The sequence below is a fragment of the Acomys minous genome, assembly GCF_964271855.1.
Source record: "Acomys minous genome assembly, chromosome: 13".
Lineage (NCBI taxonomy): Eukaryota > Metazoa > Chordata > Mammalia > Rodentia > Muridae > Acomys > Acomys minous.
Genome location: NC_140495.1, coordinates 70,189,085 through 70,210,726, shown reverse-complemented (window position 1 = coordinate 70,210,726; position 21,642 = coordinate 70,189,085). Strand labels below are relative to the sequence as shown.

Below are 21,642 nucleotides of genomic sequence, written 5' to 3'. Positions count from 1 at the left end.
CTATACTACTGTGTTAGTTATTTTTCTTATTGATAAGCCAGTTCTCCAGTCCCTGAAGTTGGCTGTTTGTTGTTAAAATTATGAGGTTGAAAATAATTCATGAAATTGGTAAATGTCATCTATTTATCTCGCAGGAAATAGGTGGTCACTTTCTGTCTGGAATGGTGGCCTTTTAAAATAGTTCTTGGAAATGCCTATGTACAAAACTTAGTACTTTGCATAGGCTTTAGGTAGTTTTCCAAGCTTATCTTTTATGCTTTGATTTTTCTAATATGTCTATTGAGCTAAAAATATTTTCGTCTGTACTGCCTATAGGCTAAGGTTATAAAATACTTCTCTGACCCTTATTTTTAAAACTTTCTTGACTCTCTACCTGTCTTAAAGTCATTGGCACTTTCCAATTATTATTACATCCCTTATGAGGTAGGAGCCACTATTTTGTTTTTAGTTTATTTGTTTTTTCTATCGTTTGAATATTTTTCACTCAGCCTGTGTTGACATCTTCAGGGGGAAAAAAGGTATATCCATGAAATAAGACAAAACAAACCTTTTAAAATCAAAATAGTGCTAAAACAACTGATCATACATGATAACACGCTGATTTATTTATTGGATGTACCACCTGAATAATTCAGATCAGATCGTGCATGCATGTGTATGTGTGTTTTAATTGCTAGAATTAGGTCGATTCTAGTCCTGTTAATCATTTAGCCCTTCTGTTTGAATTTGGTCTACAGATTTGTTTAAATAGTCAAAATGAGTTATCTCAAGCAGCCAGGAAGGCAGGAGTCTTAGGCTTCTGCGGCAACACTGAGTACATGTGAATCGTCAGCAACACTGCTCACTGCTCTGACTACACTGACGTCTGTTGCCTTGAGTGGAAAAGGAAAAAAAAATCTATTTCCTCCTTACGTTATCTCTATCGTACAAAACTTATCTTTCCCCAGGAGAGATCTGAAGTCCTTAGCGAAGGGATCATGACTTATATTTCCATTTGAGTTACACTGAAAACACTTACTGCCTGTCTGCCGTATCCAAGCACAATTCCCGGGATTGAGAGAAGCAAAACGTGGAAAGATAAGTCTTGTCTTCAAGGAGCGTGGGGTGTAGTGACGACACAGACAGAAACGTTAGCAGTGATAGTGCACGTGACAGCCCATTCCTAGAATCTCCCGGAGTTCAGAGGAAGGCCATCCAATTTGGACTGGCAAGGATGGCTGTCTCGAGGAGATAAAGTGTAAGGACGTCTTCCATTTAGACTAAGTGCTAGACAAATTATGGATGTAAAGTGGTTTAGGAAGATCCTTCCCAGTATCTTTACTTCTGTTCATATTGTAAGCACCGTGCCTTAAAGCTGTTGGAGTTGTGCTTACTTTACTTGCGTTTTTTTTGTTCCCGGAAGAAGAAAAGACAGGCTCTCTCTCCCTGAGAGCCCATATAAACTTGAATTTTCAAAACCTTAACTACTTAGTTGTTCATTTTTTTAAAGGTACAAATGTGTGTTACTTTGCACTCTTTAAGTTGTCTATTGTCAAGGGAGTTTTGACCTTATTTAATGTGCCCGGAATACTCTTCAAGATATCTTCTTTTATACCTTAAAAATCCTTCAGGACATACTTGGTGCTGTGCTTTTGTTTTTCTTCTTCATTCTTCTCTTATACAATATATTCCCACTTCTGACTCTCCTCTCTTTCCTCCCGCCCCTTCCTCCAGTCCCCATTCTCTACCTCCCCCAGGTCCACCGTTCCTCCGTTTCCCTCCAGAAAAGAGACTGTTTCCCAAACATTTGGTCACCTACGCCTGACATAACAATGTGTGATCAGACTAGGTACATACCCTCATATCAAGGCTGAAGGAGGCAGCCCAGGTGGATTTTAAAACCAGCCTCTTGCAGCTAAGCATAGTGGTACATATTTTATTGCTTGCACTTGGGAGGCAGAAACAGGTGGATCTCTCTGAGTTCAAGGCTAACCTGCTCTATGTAGCAAATTTCAGGACAGCCAGGACTACACAGAGACACGCTGTCTCAAAATCAGCTCCAGAGGGGTATTTCCCCCCCACCTCTCTCTCTCTCTCTCTCTCTCTCTCTCTCTCTCTCTCTCTTTCTCTCTCTCTCTCTCTCTCTCTCTCTTTTTTGCCATAGGCTACACTAGATCTAGATATTGACTTCTGTCATGTTTTTATCTCACTTGCTTCTTACAACGTACTCTTTGGGAAAACATGCACAAGCTGGTCAGAATTATATAAAAAGAAGAGTATATACAATGGCTGAGCTAGCATGGAAATCCGTCTTACAATAACTGTGAGTTTCAGTGGCTGAGCATCAAGTTTGCTAAGACTGATAATTTTTCAGCTATGTTGTTGAACATATGAGGTTGAGGTTTGTGCATCATGCACTACACTAGCCTCTATCATGTGATCGTCTCACTTCTGTCTCCCTAAGAGCCTTGTCACAGGCACATGCTACCACACCTGACTGAAATTTCTGGATAACTTATCTCAGGCATAGACAGAACATGGTGAAACAAAACAAAGTATAATAGGGTTGCAGGGAACATTTAATGTTATTTTCCTCATAAAGTATACAGTATGTTTATCTATAGATGATAATTATCATATATATCTAATGAACTTGTCTTAATGATATAATACTACAAAATACCAATAATCATAAAACATTAGTTAGAAAAAGTATTGGGTTGTAGTAGTCTATTTTCTCATTGTATGCAAGTTGTGCTAAATTATAAAATTAATTTTAAAAGCTATTTTCTGAAGAAATATTTTATCCTGATATATATATATATATATATATATGTGTGTGTGTGTGTGTGTGTGTGTGTGTGTGTTTGTAAAAAGGTTTAGAGGAAAAACATACTTATGAAGGTTTTGAGCAGTGAAAATGCTGCATTAAGTCAGTACCCAGCCTTCTCTCGTTAAAAGTTCTTTTAATTGAGAACTTAATTTACTTATCATCTGTCTCAATGTATATTTAATTTTGAGAACATTCAGTTGTGGGCCTCTGGAGCCAGTGGATTGAATAAAGCTGTGACTCCTCCTGTGTTTCCAAATGTGTTAGCAGTCAGAACAGTGAGTGAAAACACTGACTAATGGATCTTCAGTCACGAGTTCAATTCCCCTGTGGGCAGAGTTTGCCGTTGCACAGGAAAAACAACACAAAGTCTACCAAAAAAAAAAAAAAGACCTCAGGCAATCTCTACAAGCCATCTATAACCTCCCACAAACATGTCCAAGGGGGAACTGGGCGAGGGAGCATTCACTCAGTCAAATAGCTTCAGACACATGGGAGAAGGGATCCATAGCAGTATCCTAGCCAAGGATAAATCACACTCATGATGAACCCATACCACCTTTTAATAACCTTTGTGAAACAAGTTTTATAGCTGAGATACTTTATGGTATTTAAGACCTGAGGTTTAAATAAAAAATGAGGACAACATCCACTGGCACATAGAAAAGCCACATCCCCAAAGAAAAGTGTCTTGCCCCATCTACAGCCATCATGGTCCAGTAACTCCTCAGTCAGGAATGAGGATCCTTTGACTGCCCTGATCTTGTGCAGGAATTGTTAATTGGTGTGTGTAGCAGACACGTTATAGCCGAGAGAAACTTCACAGCTCTCCTCTCATCCATCAGCTCTTCCTTTCTTTCTAACCTTTCTTCCAGAATGTTTTCTGAGCCTTGGACTCAAGGTCTGTTCCTCAACTGGCACTCCATGTCTGGTACTGCAATTCTGGTCAAAAGACCATGAGTGGGGAGGACATAGGTGCAAAGTGGGAACCTATTCGCAATTTGCTAAGTGGTCATGGTGTCAAACTGCTCCCTAAATGTTTATGTTTGTATCCGTAAATCTGGGCTGCCCTCACTTTGTCACAGAAGCTTCTTCTTGTATAGGGCAGCAGCCAATACAGAGACTCATACCTGGTCAAAGTGATGACGGTAGGTGACTATAAATGCTCAGCCCGGGGTGAGTCAGCTGTATCAAGCCTCACCTGGGGTTTTCAGCTGTTTCTGATTCTCTGTAACTAAGTCCCCATTCTTCCATTCATCTCTTCTTCTTTACTATGACTTGTATTTTTGAAAGGAAGCCCTGCTTTTTGTTATAGGTAAGGTTCTAATAAAAGTTCTGCCCATGTATCACTGAATTGACTTAAAACATAAAAAGTGCTGCTGTTACCATTTAGAAGGCATCTGCCATAGTTACTTGGACATCACTGTATTCCTAGTACCTAACAGAAATAACTTAAGGAAACAAAGAGTCATTGGCTCCTGTCTTCAAGAGGGATTTAGTCTTCTGTGGAAGGGAAAGCACAGAAGAAGAATTTCTAGCAGAGGATTCTCACATCACTGTAGACCATAATGTATAAAAATGTTAAGCCTGGAAACAGCATGCCATCAAAGGCCTGTCCCCCTGTAACATGCTTCCACCAATTAGGCACTTAATTCTAAAGATTCCACAGTCTCCAAAAATAGGAACACCCAATGGAAGACAGGTGTTCCAAACGGGAGCCAGATTCCATAATCCAACTTTAAGAGCATCTTCCCATAAAAGGTTTGTAGTGAAAGAAGCAAAGCTGTGAGTGTCAACATGGATGGTGCTGTTGATGTCAGTATCTACTTCCCTGCATACCCAGAGTTTCTGAGCTGCTTAGAACTGTTGCTGAGGAATCCTGATAGCATAATGTCTTAAAATCTCAAGACACAGGACTCATAGGACTGTAGGTGATAGTTTTCAAGGCTTTCCATTCTTCTCAGAATATACATGAATGTATATGGTATATCTTAAATATTACTTAGAACTCTGTATAGAGTAAATGTAAGTTGCCTTTAAAGAGCATATAATGAAAATGAAATGTGTCCTTGCACTAATTTTCATTAATGATTGTTATTCATGAGATTTTCTAGAAATGGGCAGATTCCTTAAAGCCTTAGTCATATGACTGAGTTACTTATACAAATGGAGGGTAGAACTCATTCCTTGCTGCAAAAGATCTGTTCTCAGAAGGTTGAACTCAAGTTAAAAACCAACAAATTCTTTTTTTTAATTTTATTAATTTATTCAGATTACATCTCAATTGTTATCCCATCACTTGTATCCTCCCATTCCTCCCACCCTCGCTCTTTCCCCCTATTTCCCTCCCCTAGATCTATGACCGAGGGGGACCTCCTCCCCAACCATATGGTCATAGGCTATCAAGTCTCATTTTGGTATCCTGCTTATTCTTTCTTTGAGTGCCACCAGGCCTCCCTACATAGGGGAGGTGGTCAAATATGAAGTACCAGAGTTCACATCAAAGTCAGTCCCCGCTCTCCACATAACTGTGGAGAATGTCTTGTCCATTGGGTAGATCACAGTAGGGTTCGATGTTTACTATTGTATTGTCCTTGGTTAGTGCAATAGTTTGAGCAGACCCACCCTGGGCCCCGATCCACCCATCATGATGTTCTTCTTGTAGGTTTCTAGGACCCTCTGGGTCCTTCTATTTCCCTATCTCCTATATTCCTCTTACCTAGAGTCTCAGTAGGATGTCCTCACATCTATCCCAATCTCCTAGTAAGTGAAGACTTTTCATGGGACATGCCTTTTGGGCTAGTGCCCAATTATAAGTGGGTATATACCATGCGAATATTTCTGCTTCTGTGTTAACTCACTCATTATGATCATCTCTAGTCCCATCCATTTGTCCACACATTTCTGGATTTCCTTGTTTTTAATAGCTGAGTAGTATTCCATGGTGTGAATGTACCACAGTTTCTTTATCCATTCTTTAACTGAAGGGCATTTAGGCTGTGTCCAGGTTCTGGCTATTGTGAACAAGGCTGCTATAAACATAAAACCAACAAATTCTTATCCTTAGCACTCTAGCTGGTTATATATCTCTGCATTGAGTGCAAAAGGAAGCTTCTTTATCTAGGGCTGAGATTTCCCCCAGGCATGTGAGTAGAAACCTAAATAGCTCAAAGAAAATTTAACAGGATAACCATTTAGAAAAATAGCAAAAGTTGTTCTACCCAGAACCGCTTCCAGTCATGAACTTGGATTTCAGTGCCAGGCATGGGGTTCTCTCTTGCCAAGCAGGCTCAAATCCAATCAGAAAGCAGTTGGTTCCCCATAATAGTTTTGATACTGTTGAGTGAGGAGGCACATCTTGCCTGGCATGTGAGTTTTCTGGCATGTAGGATGAAGCACTGGGAAGACCATTATTTGTTGTTGTTGTTTATTTATTTATTTATTTATTTATTTATCTCCCAGAAGTCTACATGCACCTTCTGGTGCTATAAAAGTTAGCAATCAGGGAAGAAGTTATGATCAACCCCAAGTAAGACATCTTTAACACTTTCTGTACCCTGAAATGGCTGACTGAAAAATTATGGATGAGGAAGCAGAAACAAAGTAGAATCCATGGGATGGTGCAGAACACAATGGGCTGCTATGGTTACCTACATGAGGCCTGTACAAGATGAAGCCTGCAAAATTTCCAATATACACCAGGGAGGTGTTCTCCAGATCTCACCCTGTAATTTGGTACTATTGCAAGTTTACAGCTTCTGTGGGGAGGAGAATTATTCTATTTTTGAGGTTGTTCCCACTATTCTATTTTTGAGGGTGTTCTATGGTCCTGTGGGTGTCTCCATACCAATGCAGACATGAACAGTGTGAATTGGATTTAGTAGCTCAACAAAAAGAAGAAAAAGAAGGAGGAGGAGGAGAAAGGAAGGAGGAAAAAGAAGGAGAAGGAAGAACAAAGAAGGAAGAAGAAGAAGAAGAAGAAGAAGAAGAAGAAGAAGAAGAAGAAGGCATGAAGTTTATAGTGAAACATGTGGTAGTTATATGGGAAGAGGTGGAGAAGGGAAATGAGGGAGGGAGATATGATCATCTTGTTGCATAGAGATATGAAATCTCAAGAACAAACAGAAATATAATTGAGAAGCAGCAATTTCAAGTGGAACTACAATTTCGGAGTACTTGACCTAGGATATTTTAAAGGGATATTGCTCTCTTCGCCTGTCTCTCTGTTTACTGTAGAGTGTGTCAATTATAGCTCATCTTCATAGCCTCAATAATGAGATTTGAAGTTGGAACGCATAGTTCTATTTTTACAAGTGTCATTTAGAAACCAATTTATAAACCCTGTGATTTATGAAATATTTCTGAACAAAACTCCCAATGTCACTGGAATGATCCAAATGAAAGAAGGTCTTATATTGAACAATTTTCCACTTTAAGACCTGCCTCACACAATTGCCCTGCAGTTGACCCTTCAGCCCTATTTTGAGTTACTAGATGAAAATAAGATTTCCCTTCAAGTGGTAGTTGCTATGGGCAACTGTACTGATGCCAAAAGATGAACGCTCTACCTCCTTAGAATAATGCCTACTTTGTGAGCTAAATAAAGAGCTAAATTGTAGAGAAGGAAGGCGTATAAATGGGAAATACCTGGGAAGAAATGGAAACAAGAATATTAGAGATGTGGATATAAGAAAAAGAATTACTTGCTGCACATTTTTTTGGTAACTACCTGGCAGGTTGCAAACATTTTATAGTCTCGTGGGCCCACTGTACTTCCATGTGTCATACCCAGCACTGTTTACCAGTCAAGCCTTTCCTTTATAACGTGAATTTATGTCTTGAGTTCTTAGAGGACTTGGAAAAAATGGTAAGAGTGACGTTTTGAGACAATTGCATAGGGAAAACTTCCTGAGCTTGGATTTGCAAGCAGAATTATTATGTGCTATTACAGTTGCTGTATATGCTACTTGATAGCATAAGCCATCTCCATTTTCTGAATGTGTTGATTTGATAAGAGTGATTCCATTCATATGAAGCGTGTTAAACCAACATTCATAATTTCGTTGGCCAAATTGTAATATCTTAATATAGCTATTGCTATGACTACAGGATTAAAAAAAATTACCCTTTACTCATTGTATCCTAGGCATTTGATGCTATTGTAGGCTGCAGTCATGATCCCTTTATTGGTTTCTGCCCTATTCATGGTGTTCTGCTGGTCTATAAGGGGCTCACAAGCTGGTTGAGAGGGATGAAAATTTAACTAATTACATAAGCATAAATACTATGAATTATTGTAAGTTTAGAAGCTAGATGTTATGAGAACATAAAACATGAAATCTGTCCATAGAATAAGTTCTTTGGGTTCACAACGTGATTTGGGATTTACAGCATTCAGGAAAACCACCTGTGTATAGGTATAGTCATGTCATTTCCTTCATTACCAGAGTCCATAGAAGTAAAAATGTCTTCACCTTAAAAATTACCTTGATCATAAAGGAAAGTAATCCAACTGGGGAAAGATTCATTATTCATTGTACAGAAAAGGAGATCCAGTAACATGGACACCTATATGAAAAGAAGATAGACTCTGTGACCAAGGCAAGGCTGACCTCTAAAGGAAACATGAATTCTGTATTCTATACTTTCCAGGAGATTCTTTACTGTAAATAAATCCTTTTACCCTCAGTCAGGCCAGTCCAATGTCTGTGCTGTTGGGGTTCATTTGAAAGGTCTTAGATGTGTGATGGAGAAATTAACTGTTAATTTTAGGGTAAGTGACTTCTTTGGAGACAAGAGAAGGGAACTAGTGGAATAACAAAACAATACATTTTTTGAAGTTAAAAGAGAGAAATATTTTTTATATGACTTCCATCTACCAAGCTAAAACTGTGACAATCCTGTACCACACTCCATTGTTTAAGTACCAAAGCTGCTGAGGATTACTGAGAAATGACACAGCTCTTGACTGTGTAAAATACAGGTCCTTTTTCTGGTGAGTCCTCTCTTGGGTTTTTGTATCCTGTCATTTTTGAGAAATAGTATACAAGAAATATGTAACATCTGTGCCTGTGAGCTAGAGCACCCAGGTGTGGCCCGTAGAAAGGCTTTCTGCAGATGTGCTCCACAATGTGGCAGGACTTTGCAGATTCCTTAGCTAGGTGGCTGGAAATGTCTTATTTTGTTAGAAAGGCTTGGCAAAGTGGCACACACATTGTGTGTGTGTGTGTGTGTGTGTGTGTGTGTGTGTGTGTGTGTGTGTGTCTGAGAAGGAAGTAGTTGAGTGGTGAAGGTTAAGAAAGAGGCTTAGGAGGGAGCATTGGGTCCTCCTGCTAATGCGGCTCTTTTCAACTCTGTGACTGCTTGTTGGCAAGTGGAGGACCCACACCGAGTCTAATGCCACATCTCTACCTCAGAAATGGCTTAGAGGATTCACAGAACAACCTGGGTTCCCCAAGTGCTATCACTACCCCATCAGAACTCACCTTCCTGTGACAGAGGGCAGAAGTCTACTTCATGGCTGTCACAATGTATCAAAACTAATTTGGGTAGAAGCTGAAAGGCATTTCCAGGTAGTGCTTTTTAAAACTGAAATACAATATTCTCGTAATTTTTTTCTTACATAAAATGAAGTGGTAATTTTGTCACATATGCTTCAGATTTTCTTACAAAAAAAAAAAAAAAAAAAGAAAGAAAGAAAAAAGAAAAAAAGAAACAAAACAACCTCTCAAAACAACAACAACAAAAGCCCTGGTTTACAGGTGATTCTATTAGCCCACCTCCGTATTGTGTTCTTTCTTCTCTTCTCTGAAGGCCACCGCTCTGCAGTTGATGTCTCCCTTCCTATAATGAGCTTCAACTATATGTGGATTTTCATTCCTATATGTGTAATGTTCATATGTGATGTAATCTGTATCCATATACCTACTCGTTTTATTTGAAAATGTGGGCAATATTTCCCTTCTGCTACATACAGTTTTTCTTCATTTTAATTTGACAAGAAAATATAGTCTTTAAAATTGCTGATATTTAGTAGACCGTTTGAAAAGAGGTAAATTTGAAGAGATAGGTATTTATGGTACAGCAATCACATTTCCTTGGATAATATTGGAAAGATTTGACATAGATAAAAGGATGGATACAGAGTTGTGGAAAGCAATCATTTTCACAGAAAAACATGCAAGTAATCTATAGTCCCATCAATGAAACAAACAGTATAGGCCTATCAACAGATGAAAAAACTTTTGAATCAAATAAGAGATGTAGTATTAGAATAGAAATATGACAATACTACAAACTACTTGGTGGAATCAAAGTGTGAAAAAGTTGAATGATGGAGACTTTATAAACAAAAGAATGTGGTTTGCTTATACCCTGTCACCATAAATTTTACATAATCGAGTTTTGTTTTTAAGTGCATGAGAAAGTTACAGAAATAAAAGAACAGTTCTCCAATATAAACAGTGGCTGACAAGCTGGCAAAATTATGCCACAGTATTTATTTTCATTTTCTTTGATAATGGGTGAGAACATTTTGTGTTATCTTTAGAGAATCACAATCAAAAAAGCCATTTACCTCAGTGTTATCCAAGGGTTCTATACTTTCGGAAAATCTGGTATTTTAAGATATTGACTTAACAATATAGGATAGACAGGGTCATTTTATAAAATTGGAAAATAGAGATTTATAAACCAGAAGTAGCTTTTCCCAGGGATACCCATGGGGCCTTGAAGATGACTCCAAATATGAAATTATCATTCCAATCTTTCAAGAGTATTTTTACAAGAAAAACGATAGCTCCATTTGGTGGAAGGTGCACATTTATCACTGGTTAATGACTGATTAACTCAAATCACATAACAGTAGTGGTGATAAACTTTGTTAATGCAGAAAATCTCAGGTTACTCTTTACCATTATAAAATCTGATGAGTTATAAATAGATCATTACTGTGAAACAAGGGTTTGTACTTTGGGTTTTTGTTGTTGTTGTTGTTGTTGTTGTTGTTGTTGTTGTTGCTTTTTCCATCATAATTTTGCTAGGTGATCTTGGTTAATCTCAAATTCATGAACCCAAAAGATCTTGCTCAGCCGTTCAGCAACCACGGTTCTGATTACACACTACCATGATCGACTAGGGCTTTCTTCTGTGCATTAATTCTGCTAAGAATCAATAAGCAACATTTTCCTTGTGAAGTAGCATTTCAGAAAGCAGTTATCCCACAGTTCTTTATAGGGTGGACACCATAACTGGCCTTTCATACTGTCATCTTTACAACCGATGCTCCTGATTTTGCCTTTGCAGTACTTCTGTCTACCACGTGAACTGGGAAAGGACCACATGGGAAACAGGAGTAGGAAAGCCAATGTGGGATAGTTACAGAATTCAGTAACTCAGGATGGGCCACATCTTTGTTTAAGTGGCTTCTTCTGTTGAACTATCAAAGAATTCTTGGTTTATTTGCAAAGAGAACGACAGAAAGTAGTCAAAAATGATCAATCATTCCAGTATAATTTCAGTTTCAAAATTCTAACAAAAAAAGTATATGACTCCAAAAGCTTGAACGTAAAATAGACATGAAAGGAAGTGATGAAACAGTTCAGATGAAAGATCATTTAAAGTGTTTGAAATATGACTGTAGTTAAATAGTTAAAGCCGTCTCACACCGATCTTTAAGTCTGAGCATTGTATTAGTTCATAGCTTTATATCTGTTCTTTGCGTTACAGGAAAGGTTCCTTTCAGCTTTACTGAAGTACAATTTATAAGTAGAGATGTTAATTACTTTTGCCTTGTGATTGTTTAACACTATATCAGGCCAACAAGTTCACCCCTTAAATACAGATTACCTTTAATAAGAAGGACCTTGATAAAAATACAACACCTTTGAAAGGTAGGTCCACAGGTGTTTGTAAATTATTTTCCCCTTAAAAGAATCAAGTTAGTATTTTCAGAAATATCTAAAACTTTGTTTTTTAAAAGCAAATGCTTCAAGAATCATTAAAATTAAATGTATTTGCATGGTTTTAGTCTCATGTTGCAATTAGACTATTCTACAGGCATGCGCTGAACATGTAGATGTATCTGAATATTGCAAAGAGAGGATATGTGTTTGATAATAATTCTGAAATAAACTTGTGATTTTTTCAGTTTATTATGATTAAAAGGGTCAAGTAACATTAAAAATAACATGATGAAAAGAATGAGAGAGATGGTTAACTTTTTTAGTGAGTGTTCCAATCTCTAAACAATGTTTGGCTGAAATGTGTTGGTAAGGATGATGCCTTAGAAAAACTAGGGGTAACATGGACGGTAGCTGAATGCTCAGAAACCTAGAGTCATCATTAAGGTCATAAATAGAAGAGGATCTTTGGCTTTAAACAATTTTTAAGGAGTAGAATTTAGGCTAAGGAAAGACTCAGTTGGTAGAGGACCTAAGTTTAATTGATAAAGCCCATTTTTAAAAAAAGGCCGACATCTATGTATGCAGACACACCCTTGTAATCCCAGTGGTTAGGTAGCCGAGAGATGCAGATCTTCAGGGCTTGTGGACCAGCAAATCTAGCCTACATGAAAAGCACAATGCGAGTCTCAGAAAAAGCTCTTTGGTGTGCAAGGAATGATACTACATGGTATTCTATGACCTCCACATGTTCATACACATGTGCATGTGTATCTGCAAATATATGCACACACAGGCACACACACACACACACACACACACACACACACACACACACACACATGTGTGCACACACAGAAAAAGGCTTTGTAGAAGCAGCAACAAGGAAATTCTATGTCAGATGATCTGGACCTTCGTTCAGGTTTAAGCCAATAAGGACTAAATGTGAGATCAGTGGTGGCTGAAGGCAAACGAGCAGGGACCTAAAACCTGCTTCAGAGACCAGTGTGGACTAAAGCAATCCCCATCTTCATGTTGACTAAAGATGATCTTTCTTTGCTCTTTTCTTGATGCAAAGCAATTACTGATGAATTACAAACAACTGTCTTACTGTGAAAGTTATGCCATTCTACTGAGCTATTAGTAACAAATTAATTAGAAGATTGCCAAGTCTCCCTCTTGACTGTGGAGTATGTAAACATCTCAACTGGAAAAGAAATGTTGATGGTTGTATTAATCGGAAAGATTTATAATTCTATGAGTTGATGTTTAGTTCATGTAAGAATCCCTTAACAACACAATATTTTATTCTTGGTCATTTCATTTTATGATGAAATGAAATGACTAATATGAACTTTTGATTAATTTGATAAGTAATCAAATTTGCTAGTTCATGCTTCAGTGCCCTTATTTTGGAGCACTGCTCATTACTGACAGTGCTAGACTAAGATTGTGTGAGCAAAAATGCTAATATTTGTTGAGTCTGTACTGCAGGAGTCCTGCCTTCCAAGCATCACACCTTACTTTTTGGGTGTAATAAATTGTTCTTTACTCCCACTTCATCTGTCTTCAAGGCTTGTTTGAGAATTAGGTGAAGAAATTATGTGTCTAAAACAGATAAGACAGCTTTGAGTAAGTACCAAGTAAATATACAATGGAAAAAAATCAACTGTTTAACAGCCTTCAAAATGTCTCAGCTAGTCAAGTTACCTTCCACCAAGTCCGAGGGGCTGTGTTTGATTCTAGAAACTCATCTGGTAGAAGGAGAAAATCAAGTGCCACAGTTTTTATTATGCATTCACAAATGCATCGTGGAATGTGCAGATGCACACACATACACAAAATAAATAAACAAAATATAGTAAACAATTTCTAAAACAAATCTGCTATTTTGGTAAACCAGTAATTGTTTGGCCATGTAATTGTTTGGAGTAATTATTCTTGTCCCAAATCTTAAATGTATTTAGGGTATTTAGATAATAACCAAAATTATTTCCAAACCCAGCCGCAGGGACTAGTCTTTTAGCCATATGCCAAGATCTAAGTTGTTATAAACACACACACACACACACACACACACACACACACAAGATAGAAAAGAATATGGAATGTTAAAAGTTATATATTTTTATGTTTTGGGATGAGAAGTGACTCTGTGTGTGTGTGTGTGTGTGTGTGTGTGTGTGTGTGTGTATGTGTGTGGTGTGTGTGTGGTGTGTGTGTGAGGTGTGTGGGGTGTGTGTGTGTGTGTGTGTGTGTGTGTGTGTGTGTATGTGTGTGTCCATGTGAAATGACATACCTGAAGGGATCAGACAACAACTTGTGAGTGTTTATTCTTCTTCCCTCTTTCCATGTCTTGGGAAATGAATGAAGGCATTAAGTCACTGATTTATTCTACCAAACCTGATATGTTTTGAGATATTTTTATTTTGCATAATATACTATGAAATAGACATTCAGTAAGTAATCCTTGTTCTATCTCAAGCACATTCAACTGTTTATCTCATTCAAGTCTGGCTTCCTCCCTCCCTCCCTTGCTCTCTCCCTTTTTCCCTTCCTTGCTAATTTCCTTCCTTCCTTCCTCTCTCCCTTCCTTCCCCCCACCTCTCTCTCAAGGTTGAGTTTGAACATATCAGTGTCTAATTTTTGGGCACTATCTGAGCCTATGGTTTGCATCTGGGCCATAATGTCAGTTTCTGGGTGCCTCACAATTGGTATTCTTCATCACAGTTTAATGATAAAGAAGAAAGCTAACATATCAAAACAACTTCTTAAATGTAAATTCAAATCATGCAGATGTTTCCATAAACAACATCCCCTTCAACCCCCTACAAACTTTTGTCCTCTTGGAAAAGAAAAGGAAGGGGAGGGTGGAGTTGTAGCTACTCCTCCGAGAACATCATATAAAAACATACCAGTGAGGTATAAAGGATTCAAATACAGAACTAACATGAATTATTTCCTTTTAATCCCATGACTTGGCTACCTGACTGTTTGCTAATTCAATTTGTGATAAGCAGTGGTAACAGCAATACCTCAGGCTGGGGCTTTAATACAACATTAGCAGGGGCAATTTCTGGGAGTTTTAGTAAGAAAAATGATGCTTTAAGAGAAGAACAAGTTATAATTTCACATGCTTTGTAGAAAACACTGTTTGTAAAATAACCTCTTAAGGTAAAAAGAAAACTTTAATTAAAGCTTTGTGCCCAACAATGTTTAACAAAGCTGTGAGCCAATGTTTTAATGTAGCTGAACCAAAATCACATAAATTCCAATGTTTTTACCATAACTTCAGACCTCCTGACATTAGTCCACTTAGTGGACCAATTCTGAAATATATCTTTACACTATTTCTTTTTTTGTTTCTGAAAAAGAGGAGCCAAACATATTATCACTTTTGCAGATAAAATGCTGTTAAACAAATTTGTTGATAAGACTGATAACTTTGTAATGAGCACAATAAATTCTATGGCTTGAAATGACTGTAAGCTCCTGCATATAGAGAAAAGCAATTCAAAATGTCGTGGGATGGATTTTGGTGTGGCAAATAAACTCCGTATCGTTAAATCTTTATTTCCTAGAATAGTCACCTAAGATGGGCATGGTGGCGCACGCCTTTAGTCCCCGCACTCAGGAGGCAGAGGCAGGTGTATCACTGTGAGTTCAAGGCCAGCCTGGTCGACAAAAGTGATTCCAAGACAGCCAGGACTGTTACACAGAGAAACCCTGTCTCGAAAAAACAAAAACAAAAAAACAAAACAAAAAAAAAAATAGTCACCTAAATTTTGCACTTTTTCCCCCATAGCACATTAAGATGATAGAAGACAGAAAATTGAGGCAAATAGTTTTCTTTGTGCGGGAGGGGGTAAAGATCTTAGATTATACATATTCTCCTAGAATATTCATTCAGAGGAAAGCTAACATTCACAAAAAATGACTTCAACAGAAGTACATCGTGAAAGTCAAGCCGAAGGAAGATACAACCCTAAAATCTACTTAGCAAAGAAGGGTTGGTAGATAAGAGACAGGAGCCAGATATGATGCAGATTCATGTGGCTCCAGGGGAATAAAAGCAGACATTCTTGAGCTACAGGCCAAGGTTAAGGAAATAATGTGTCTTCTTCGTTTTTCTTTTTTCCTTTCATTTTTTTCCTCTGCCCTTTTCTTGAAGAGCATATGAAAGGTTGAAGGAGTGAGCTTTTGTTTTTTTTTTTAAACTGATAAAAATATTAAGCCTTGAGGGGATGCAATAAATAGCCATGGCTCAAGTACAGGAAGATGTTTTATTTCAAGGAATAAACCTTCTCTTGTTTTGAGCCACTCCGTGGAAAGACTTGGGGGCATCCTGGGGACTCCCCAGCATCAGATAAGCAGAGATGTTTTTCTCCCATGTCTTGCACAGTTGATGTAACAGCATACTTTCACCTCTTAGATCTGGGTGATGAGAGATGGTCGGTGTGGACTGTTATCCTAAGCTCAACCCTTTCAAGTCCTTGAACTCAAATTTGATAGTTTTTTTTTAAATTTATCTTCCTTTTTTCTTTTTATTGATCAGCCTCAAGCCATTTCCAACTTTTCTTCTATTAAAATTACCTCCTCCCTGAACCATGCCACATTATCCCAACCTTTGCTCAGCTAAGGAAATGATTTATCTTAGGAATAAGTTCTGCTATATCCTTCCTGCTAGAGTCCTGATCTGGCTCCCTACTACTAACAGAGAGGGCAGCCTCTATTTGTGGACAGGAGTGGTCATCACTCCCTGAACAGTGAACTGCCCTCTCCCCCTCAATCTTTTCCCCGTACTTCTTTCCCTTTATTCTAATTTCTTCTTTTATATCCAGCACCCTTGTCACCATCCGTAGATATTGGTTGGGTGCAATCCTGTAGATATTTTATGTTCTTAGGCTCCCTCGGTCTTGGTATTCATTTATTATTCTGGAACTGTCTGTTAAATATCTGCCTCTCTCAGTTGATTTTTATTTTTATTTTTATTTTTTTAATTTTTTATTAATTTATTCTTATTACATCTCAATGGTTATCCCATCCCTTGTATCCTCCAATTTTCCCCTTACTCTCCTCCCCTATGACAGTTCCTGAGGGGGATTTCCTCCTCCTGTATATGCTCATAGGGTATCAAGTCTCTTCTTGGTAACCTGCTGACCTTCCTCTGAGTGCCACCAGGTCTCCCCCTCCAGGGGACATGGTCAAAGGTGAGGCACCAGAGTACATGAGAAAGTCATATCCCACTCTCCACTTTACTACAGAAAGACTCAAATGGTATATACTCACTTATATCTGCATATTAGCCCAAGGGACATGTCCCATGAAAGCCTTCACTTACCAGGAAATTGAGACAGAGGGGAGGACATCCTATTGGGACTCTAGATGAGAGAAGCATGGGAGAATGGCAAAGTAGAAGGATCCAGAGGGTCCTAGAAACCTACAAGTAGAACATTATGATAGGCAGATTTGGGCCCAGGGGTCCCGCTCAAACTAAGGCACCAGCCAAGGACAATACAGGCTGTAAACTTTAAACCCCTACCCAGATCTAGCCAATGGTCAGAAGATTGTTATTTTTAGAACTGAGAAAAGGGTTTTACCAATCCACCAAAACTATCCAGGCTGAAATTAGCTTGTTAAGCCACTTATTAAAAACTTTTTTTATTTGGCAGAACCGTGCACCTTAGGTAGACCTCACTTGTTATTGAAGGAGGTTTTGCAAATAAGTCATCTCAGCCCACTCGGGTGATTTTAGATAGAGCATATGTCAGCAGTTTCAGGTAGTTATTGATTTGGTCTGACCTTTTAAAACGTGTGTTTCATTTACCCAATTCTATTCATAATTTGTGCTTTACTTTTCAGCTCAATAGAGAGGGTATATCTGATCCTGCAAAGGAAGTGGTTACTAATGATGAGAACAAATGTTTATCAGTCTCCTGAGAGTGAATAGCAGTGAAAGGTGCTTGCCCTAAAGACTGAAAATCCAAGTTCGATCACTGGGATCCATTTGGTGGAAAGAGAGAACTGATCTTGTGAGTGGATCTCTCACCTGCACATATGTGCTCACAGGCATAAACGAAATGCAATTAAAATCCTTTTACTCCACAGCTCACCTTATAAACCCCAGACATAGTTTAATTATCATAATTCGGTGGTCATTTTAATGATAAATATCCCTTGCAGTTTCTGGCATTTCGATGCTGGGTCCTCAGTCAGTGGCCCCGCCTGGGGGAAGCTTTGGAGGGGTGGCCTTGTGGATGAAGTGTGTCACTGGAGGTGGACTTTGAGGTTTCAGAACCCAAATGCCAGTCCCACTTGGCTCTCTCTTCTTCCTGTTGTGGTTCAAGATATGAGCCCTTGGCTCTCAATTCCGAGCTCCATCTGCCTTGACTGTCACCTTCCGTGCTTTGCCCCTGTGATGAGGATGTGCCCAGCTCTCATGAGCCAGAACCCAACGCAAATCCATCTTTTTATAAATTGCCCTGACTATAGTGTTTTATCATAGCAATAGACAAATAACTAAGACAATCATTTTATATTTCTTATAGAGATAATAAAAATGTTCAGATATGCATTTCAGTGTTTATATAGCCATACTAGAGTATTAAATTAAATATTTTCTAAAACTACATAAATATCAAACCAAAGCATTAGCAAGCCCATTGCTTAAGTCTTTGAGCCCTACATTCAATATGCATGTTCTTCATGAATTGAACTGCTTTTCTAATTTTCTACCTGAGAAGTTGGAAGAAATAGATACAAGAGGTGCTTGGTAAAAAGTTTCTGACATGTGTATTAATAGTTTTCTTATATTAGTATATGATGTTATCAACAGTTTTTCTAAAATAAAATCACATACAAAATATAATATGCAAATAATAATTTTATTATTGACTCCTTTTTAATAAAAGTAGGAAATCATAAGAGCTCAAATTTTCTACTCATCTTCTTACAGCTCTTAAAAATGTAATTTTAGCTTCTTTGAAAAATAATTGTAAGCAATAGAAGTGTTATTTCTATTATACAAAATATAATGTTCCCTCTTTGCTTAGATTCTTGGTTTGATCCAGTGGTGAACAAAGAACCTGCTATCTTCCTTTGTCTTCCAACTCCCCGTTAGTTACTACATTTAAAAATTGCAGCACTCTTGTGTTGCAGTACAAGTGATTTTTAGGAAAGACATTACATTTCCAAGTTTTATTATGCACCCCCGATGTCTGGATGTAGAGAAGGCCCACTGCCTCCACCGCACCTTTGTCTACTTTTTAGGGTTTTTTTATGCTTGACTTTCTCTTGGTCTCTTTCTGAAAATAAACCCAACTAGTCATTGCTGTTCCAGTGATTTGTGATTTTATTGCCTCTCTGTTTTAGCTTAGTTTAGTTCTGCTACCTAACGGATAGCTTTGGTTTTCTTAGTCTAAGTCTCAGTCATGATCCCCCGAGCCACTGATGTAGGGAGGTAGCATGATGCTTTCTATGTATCCTGAAGGTCTTGACGCTTTATGCTTGTCTAGAGGCTAAATTTTACCAACACATATTCTGGTCAGTAAAATGCACTGTGTGCATGCCAACAGGCTGCGATATAGACACTTTCATATTGAAGCCATTTCCTACTTTTCTTGGGGTTTATTAAGTATGAGCAGTACAAATGTCTTTTGTCAGGACAGGTGGTAGAACTGCCTCCATGGAATAAAAGAAACACTAGTTGCTTCCCTGTGGGGACATTGTTTCCTCCAAACAGTTAGAAAGCTTAAATAGATGAAGACTAAGGAACTTAAGTCTTTCATGTAACTATTCTTAAATATGTGTGAAGGCTTTGCTGTCAAAGTATGTTTCAAAATAAAACACAGGCAATAAGAAATACAGTTTGTAAGGGCAATTGCTTACAAGAGTTTGCAGTCTCTTTAAAATATAAGGCTGGAACAAACTCAAAGCAATTATCACATCTCAATTTTAACACAAAAGATCGTTCATATTTTATACTTTAATTACTTCAATCTGGGAAGCAATTTATTATATTGTTACAATGTTGACAGGCCAAATTTCACTGAAATACAATAAGACATTTTGTATAACATAACCTTTTTTTTTTATCTTCTGGTGTTTCTGTATTATTAAGAAATGAAATTATATGTGAAAACTAAATAAAAATATAGAGCTATTGGAATAAGAAATAATGCTTACATAATTTTTTTAAAGTTAGTATTTTGGAAATGTTTTCTCTATGAAAAGCTTGGTTAATTAACTTAGCAATTTTGTTTTAATGAGGCAGCAGAAATCAGAAATATCAAATACCATAAAATTTAATTAAATTAAAAATGTCATTCATAATGTATATTTTCTGCTTTCAAGATAATTATTTGGCTAGGAATGTATCTAAGTTGTTAGGTTGCTTCCTTTTGTATGCCTTGGGTTCAAACCCAATGCCTCAAAGTCATCACTGAACATTTCAAATCAGAAGCACATTGACCATTGCATATGTAGCCAATCTTAACTCTTATAAAAAACAGATGCATAAATAAACCTACAGTACAAAATGTGAGGTTGAAATGAAGCATTGGTATAGGTTGTAATGGTTTGACATATCTTATAAAATTATTTTGATAATGGCAATAACATTTAGAAAATACTTTGTTGCTTTAAATTAATGTGGATGCAGGTACCTTAAGAAGCCAGAGAGCATCAGAGACTTCCAGGCAGCTGTAAGCCACTTGACGTGGGTGTTTGGGATTGGACCCAGGCCCTCTGCAGTGGCAGTAGCTCTTAACCACTCAGCCATCTCTCTCCACAGCCTCCAATTGAGATTGAAAAGATATATCAATTTTAATAGCAGAGTAAAAAAGATGTAATCATCTGCCTGTTAGAGATTGCCTTGGATCTTCTCTTGCTTAGACACCAAGGTGCACACCCGGCATGAGGACTTGAATAATAACTAACTAATCATTATCTGCAGTGCCTGGAGAGGAAAAAGGCCAGGCACTGGGTAAAGACAACAGACGTAATAATTGTGTGAGAGAATAGTAGAATTAGTAGTCTAGTTGTCTTCCTTAGCCCTGTGGGGGCTTCTAGAGAATTCTTTAAATATGTTACAATACGGCCATGAGAATGTCTATATTTACAATTTTTAAAAAGTCTAAGTACATACGTGGTTACATGTAACTCACACTCTTAAAATCAGTTTATTGATTAAAGTCTGTAACAATTTTACCTTATTCTTTCCATGCCCAAATTATTTTTAAATATTTAAGTAAATGAGAAAGTACAGTATCAGTGAATTATTAAAAAAAAAAACTATTCTTCTTTCATACAATACATCCTGAACGCAGCCTCCTCTCCCTCTCTTCCTTCCAGCAAACCCGTCACCTTTCCTCTCCCCCAGATTTACTTCTCCCCTATTTCCGTTCATATAGCAATACCAAGACTAGATACAAACAAACCCTCATATCAAGGCTAAGTGAAGCAACCCTGTAGGAGGAAAAGGGTCCCAAAAGCAGGCAAAAGAGTCAGAGTCAGCCCCACCCCCACTATTAGGAGTCCTAGAGAGAGACCAAGCTAGACAACTACAAAGTATATGGAGAGGACCTGGCGCAGACTCATACAGGCTCCCCGACTGCTGCTTCATTCTCTGTGAGCCCCTTTGAGCCCTGCCCAGTTGATTCTGTGGGCCATGTGTTTCTAGTGTCCTTGACCCCTTTGGCTTCTATAATTCTCCCACGCTCTCTTCTGCGGATTTCCCCAAGCTCTGCTTAATGTTTGGCTGTAGGTCTCTGTATCTGCTCCCATCTCCCATCAACTTCCAGGACAAGCATCAGTGATGACAGCTAGACTAGATACCAATCTATGAGCATAGCAGAATATCATTAGGAATCATTTCATTGACTTTTTTTTTTTTCGGCTAGTCCTGTTTGGGCCATCCAGTTTCTGGTTCCTGGC

General features: G+C 38.0%; 1 protein-coding gene and 1 long non-coding RNA gene across 5 annotated transcripts in view; one reads left to right on the top strand and one right to left on the bottom strand.

The window, feature by feature from the left end:
• LOC311581357 overlaps positions 1–2,053 on the bottom strand; it is an 18,288-nt gene extending 16,235 nt beyond the window's left edge. Inside the window, exon 1 of the long non-coding RNA XR_014773753.1 lies at positions 1,019–2,053. This is a non-coding gene — a long non-coding RNA (uncharacterized lncRNA). The remainder of the gene's footprint in view (positions 1–1,018) is intronic.
• The window catches only part of KCNQ5 (potassium voltage-gated channel subfamily Q member 5), a 532,656-nt gene that overhangs the window by 49,149 nt on the left and 461,865 nt on the right, over positions 1–21,642 (top strand). The gene's annotated exons all lie outside the window — the stretch shown is intronic.